Source organism: Trichosurus vulpecula, chromosome 4 (assembly GCF_011100635.1).
Source record: "Trichosurus vulpecula isolate mTriVul1 chromosome 4, mTriVul1.pri, whole genome shotgun sequence".
In the NCBI taxonomy this organism is placed as follows: domain Eukaryota; kingdom Metazoa; phylum Chordata; class Mammalia; order Diprotodontia; family Phalangeridae; genus Trichosurus; species Trichosurus vulpecula.
Window position 1 is genome coordinate 161,733,439 of NC_050576.1, and position 6,000 is coordinate 161,739,438.

Below are 6,000 nucleotides of genomic sequence, written 5' to 3' on the forward strand. Positions count from 1 at the left end.
ACAAAGAGACTCCAATTAATGAGGGAGCTGAAAGGCACCTTAAAAGACTTCATTCATTCCATTTCATTTTATATTTGTGAGAAAGGTGAGGACTGAAAGCTTGAAAAGCAGGGGCTCTGCAAAGCCGGGGGGCATTTCCCCCATGCCTTCATGTTCTTTATTAACTTAGGTGAAAAGACATTTGGGGGAGGAAAGAGGAAGGAAGAAATGTTTTTTGGATGCCAGGTTTTTCCCATTTAAGCAGGGACCGCACAGCTCATTTCATTTATGAGCAGCAATGCCAGGGGAAGAAGAAAGAAGAGAACCAGAAATGGAGACTCCCACAGCTATAACTTTCTCTGTCAGACTTTACTCTGAACAGTTTGGGGCTCACATGGATTCAAGCTAATTCCCTCTCCAAAGGACTTCTATCCCAGCAGCAGTACAGATTATAGAAAAGGCATTGGCCTAAGGATGAAGGGCCCTGGGTTTTGTCCCCTTGGCAGTGTGACCCGAGGCAGGGCACTTAACTTTGCTGGCCTTCAGTTTTCACTGCTGTACAAGGAGAACAATCTTACCTACTCAGTCTTCCATCTATGCAATGAAGGCAACAAGAACTTAGTGGTTTTTTTATGTTGTGTTCTGCATTGTGGTAGATGCCTTGTTACAGAAGAAATTTACAATATTACCTATCCCAGGGAAGGGATGAGTAGTACAGCAGAAGGCAGGAACTAGAAAGATGTGGAATCTTGTAGCCTTCTATAACGCCGGCTCATTGTATGACTTTAAATGGGTCTATTGAATCAAATGGGTCTAATTCTTTGGACTTGTGTCTCCTAGTCGTGAAATAAGGATATCAGTTCTTCCCTCCAGTAGAGGCACGCAGTCAGGATATGGATAAATAAGTGAAAAAGCATTTATTAAGTGCTTACTACACTCTGCTAAGTGCTGGTGCTACAAATTTTAAAAGCTAAGAAGACCCCTAACTATGAGACCCTGGGCAAGACACTTAACCACTGTTTGCTTCAGTTTCCTCAAGCCTAAAATGAGGAAAATAGTAGAACCTACCTCCCACCAGTGTTGTGAGGATCAAATAAGATAATATTTGTAAAAAGTGTTTAGCACTTAGTGCCTAGCACATAGTAGGTGTCATGTAAATGCTTATTCAATTCCCTCTTCTTCTCTTCCTGGACACAAGACTAGTCAGCAGCCAGAGTGTGGCATATACTGGGCATAGGTATGTTAATTTAGTATGAGCAACTCCATTTTGTTTTAAGCCTCCATTTTATGACTAAATCTTTGCTAGGTAAGCTCTTTTCCTGTAATAAGATAAGCATTTGTATTTCTTGGCAAATATGCTACATCGCTTTGCTATTTCCTTCTCCAGCTCATTTTACAGATGAGGAACTGAGGCAAACAAGGATAAGTGACTTGCCCAGGGTCACACATCTAGGAAGTGTGAGGCTGGATTTGCACTCAGGTCTTTCTGACTCCAGGTCCAGCACTCTATTCCCTTCACCACCTAGCTGCCCTCAATGACGTGTTAGCATCCCCTAAATCAGGCAAATGATTGATAAATACTTGCCAACGGTATTAGGAAGCTAAAGCTTTAATTGGTTGTTTGCTTATATGATTGATCATCAGTTATAACTTAGATGTAACTGTATGTAGATGTAAATGCCCTTAGCCGGAACTATAAAAGAGGCCCCATGCATCAACCTGCTTCTGGGTTGTAATGAGAAAAGACTTCTGTGCCCCCTTTGCTTGGAAATTTGAGCATCCTGCAATCACTGGAGGGCAGTGTTAATTGACAAAGACTTGCCAGAATGCCACCTCAAAGGGAAAAACATGGCCTCCACCAGAGCAGAATGGGAACCTAGCTACAGGCACTGATACGAGACACTCTTGTTGGTACCTTTTGGGATCAGGTTGGTGTTCATTCCTAGAGGGATTGATGTCGGTATTGTTAAATAGTCAATAAAGTTGGATTGCATTCACTGATGAGCATAGGTCTCATTAGTGTTCTCTCAGCCCTAACAAGCACAAAAATGGTATATTGGTTTTGTCCATGTACTGTACATTATGCACTAGGCAAGTCTCATAACTTTTCAGTCTTAGCTCCTTATCTGTAAGTGGGGGTAATAGTAGCACCTACTTCACAAGGTTGTTGTAGGGATCAAATGAGATAATATATGTAAAGCACTGTATAAATGTTAGCTTTATTGTTATTATTATTATCATTGCAAGGACTCCAAGTCAGTAGTCATAGAGCTGAAAAGGTTATAGAAAATAGGCATAATATAAACTCTAGACATTGCTATCTGAAAAGAAGTTGTCATTATTCTCCTAACCATCATGTTCTGCACACTGAGAGCAGATCATAAATGCAGAGGCAGCTCATTAGGTCAATCTCATGGGTGCAAGAAATGGGCTCTGGATTTCTCATCTGGAACCTGGGCATTTAAACCAAGAGCCATGTTTCAGGATGCCCTGATGCCCATATGCAGAAAACATTCTGATTCCGACTTAAAGGCAATTAAGCAGCTGTGACAATTTGGCTGCCATCAGGCCTTTTACGCCTGCCATAATGTGATGTGCTGACCTTGCAAGATGGTAAAATATCAACATAGTAAGAATTTAGTTGAATTGACTGGAGAGAAAGCTCCCCTCTTATTTTTAAGTCCTCTGTTAGTTTCCCTGAATTACTCTCACCTCTGATTCATTCCAATCCATGTGCCACCATTTCAGGTTTGAGTCCTGTACCTAAATAAGTGATCCCATTAAGAATTACTTGGTAGCAAAGTATAGCCATTAAGGCCTCATTGCTGGAAATATCCCATAATGCTCCTGCCTACGGTTATGAACAGTAACCACAACTAAGCTCTTTAGAGCTGTATGGTAATCCGTAATCACCTCAATTATCAGGGGATATTTATAGTTACACTCCCTGCATTGATCTTCCTGCTAGCTGGGCCCTAATATAAAGAATCTTTTATGAAATCCATGCGATCAAGGAATAGCTGAAGCACCCGGCTAAGCTGAGAGTGGAAGCACGATGAACGCTGAATTTGAGTTCAGAGGTCTTGGGTCTGAATCCTGGCTCTAACATTGACTCTGCACCTGATCTCGAGCATGTTTCTGTTTCTTCATCTTTATGTAATGGGGCTTTGGAGCCCGTACATACCCCATTGGTTTGCTCGGCGGATATATCTGCCCCACATGGAGACCCTGGGAAGTTGGCTTCTAGGAGAGTAATGATGACATATGGGGGAACACTTTGCAGGAATTGTAGAGCGTGTTCGCACATTCTCTGGTTCTGGTTGGCTAGATGTGATTAGAAGAGCTTTTTTTGATTGGATGTGAAGTTAGAACTGTTGGCTTCTTCTTAAAGGCCTGAGTTTGGCTTTTGCTACTTCTTTGCTTTATTTGAGCGTAGGGGAAGTGTAATGACCCTTTCTTTTATAGCATCAAATGAGATAATATTTGCACACAATAGCACAGTTCCTGGACCTTAATAAATGTTTACTGAATGAATGTTCAAGTGAAGTGTGCTGGGGAGCCACGGTTGATGGAGGCTGACAAAGGCCCTTATGAGACACAAACGATGACACAGCAACAGACGGCTGATGAACACGAGCCAAAGACCCAGCTCACGGCTGCTTTGCCTCTCTATGCTCCATTCGTGATGCAGTTTTGAGTCATATGCCACACTAAATTATGTGACATTGTTTGGTACTGGCAGTTCATTGTCAGCTGAAAGGCACTGAGACTAAAAATCAGTAAGATATTCTAACTTTTATGGACATTTTTACAAATTCTAGAGAACAGTGATTATCTCTGTGACTACATGATTACTGATATGATTTGGTGAAAGGTAAAAGCATAATTTTTGGACCTGGGGTAGTCGAGGGGAGGCTAAAATCCACGCTGAACTAATTACCTACTCCTTGTATGGCCTTGGGCAAGTCACTTAAAACTTCTGGGCCTCATCTATATATAAAATGAGGAGGGTAAATTAGATGATTTTTAAGGTGCCTTACCACTGTAAATCCTACCAATTGAGGTGTCTGGGGAGTTCAGGGAGGATTAACACCTCTGGTGCGAGGGCTTGCTGAACCCTTTTCAGGGCTGTTCATTCACCTTTGTTGTCCATCTGTCACCCGACTCTCACCTGTGGCTCCAAGAAGCTGTAGCAAGTGCAGTAGCCCTGGTGAAACCATCTTGGCAGAAGGGCTTAACAGTAACCACTTCAAATCTGTTGGTGAGATAGGGGGACGTCTACCTCAAGCACATGAAGACTTCCTTGGTGGAATGAGCAGATGGAAACAATCTGTGGAACTCTTAGAGGTCGGTCAGACGTTGAAGACAACAAAGTCATCCACTGCATCCTGGACTGTCACCCAGGATATCACCATCTTACTTCAGTGACTCTGGAAGGCAGAGTAAGGCTGATGATTTTGTGCAACTCTGCTTTACTTAAATCCCATTCACTCGAAAGTTAAGAATTGTCTTAGATCATTGCATTGCTGAGAAGAGCTGTCTGTCAAAGTTGGTCATAGCACAATGTGGCTGTTACTGTGTACAATGTTCTCCTGGTTCTGCTCCCCTCACTCAGTATCAGTTCATATGAGTCTTTCCAGGTTTTTCTGAAGTCTGCCTGCTCATCAGTTCTTATAGCACAGTGGTATTCCATTACATTCACACACCACAACTTGTTCAGCCATTCCCCAGTTGATGGGCATCCCCTCAATTTCCAGTTCTTGGCCACCACAAAAAGGGCTGCTATAAATATTTTTGTACATGTGGGTCTTTTTTCCTTTTTTATGATCTCTTTGGGATACTTGCCTAGAAGTGGTATTGCTGGGTCAATGGGTATGCACAGTTTTATAGCCCTTTGGGTATTGACTAAATGATTCTTGACTGATAATACAGGGATGGTATCAGAGCTGATGGTATCAGAGCATTACTGTTGACTGTCCCCCATCTCTTCCCTTTTAAAATTTTTAAAAATTAATTTTTTTAGTTTCCAACATTCACTTTTATAAGATTCTGAGTTCTAAATTTTGCCCCATCCCCAAGACGGCATGCAATCTGATCACTCCCTCCCTAAGTCCTTAAGGCTTGCAATTTAAGGGTTATTTTTCATTCCTAAACTCTGTTTCTTTCTCTATCTCAAGCCTTGCCAACTTTCCCTTAGTGAAGTCTCTGGGGGTTCATCCCTTCCTCTGCCTTTTCAGCCTTCATCTCATATTTTAGGATTTTAAAAAATCTGAACATAGCAATCATCAGATAAAATGAATATTTCCATACACAAAGTGAGCAGAAAATGAATATCTGAAATCTGAATAGCTATTACATACAGCTTGCTTTTCCTTTTAAGTATAGATTCAATTCAGTATGTTACCACCAAAGCAGTCCTGCTCCTGTTTCCTAAAGAACTTCCTTCTGTTTGCTACAGTTCAATAAAAAGTTATCTTTTCTTCTTTTTTACTAGCATTATTGTTAGCCTCATTCTCTTTTAAATTCCCTCCAAATTGTTAAAAAAAAAGGGAAAAACAAAAACTTTGTAACACATATGCATATTCAAGCAAAACAAATCCAACACTTTGGCTATGTTTGAAGATATATATCTCATTCTGTATCCTGAGTCCATCACCATTCTGCCAGGAGGAGGGCATCATGTTTCATCATTGGTCCTCTGGAATGAGTCATGGTGAGTCATTTCATTGTTCAAATTTCCTAAGTCTTTCAGAGTTTGTTTTTTTTTTTTACATTGTTGTTGTTGTATAAATTGTGCTTGTTCCTACTTCTAACTTCACTCTGCAGCGGTTTATACTAGTCTTCCCAAGTTTCTCTGAAATTGTCCCTTATATAATTTTTTTTGGCTTGATAATATTCCATTACATTTGTATACCATAATTAGCTTAGCCATTCCCCATTTGATAGGTACCTCTATTTCTTTATTAAAACAAATTAGCTGAGTCTTCTGCAGGCCCTTCCTTCTCGTTCGGCGCCGCCAAC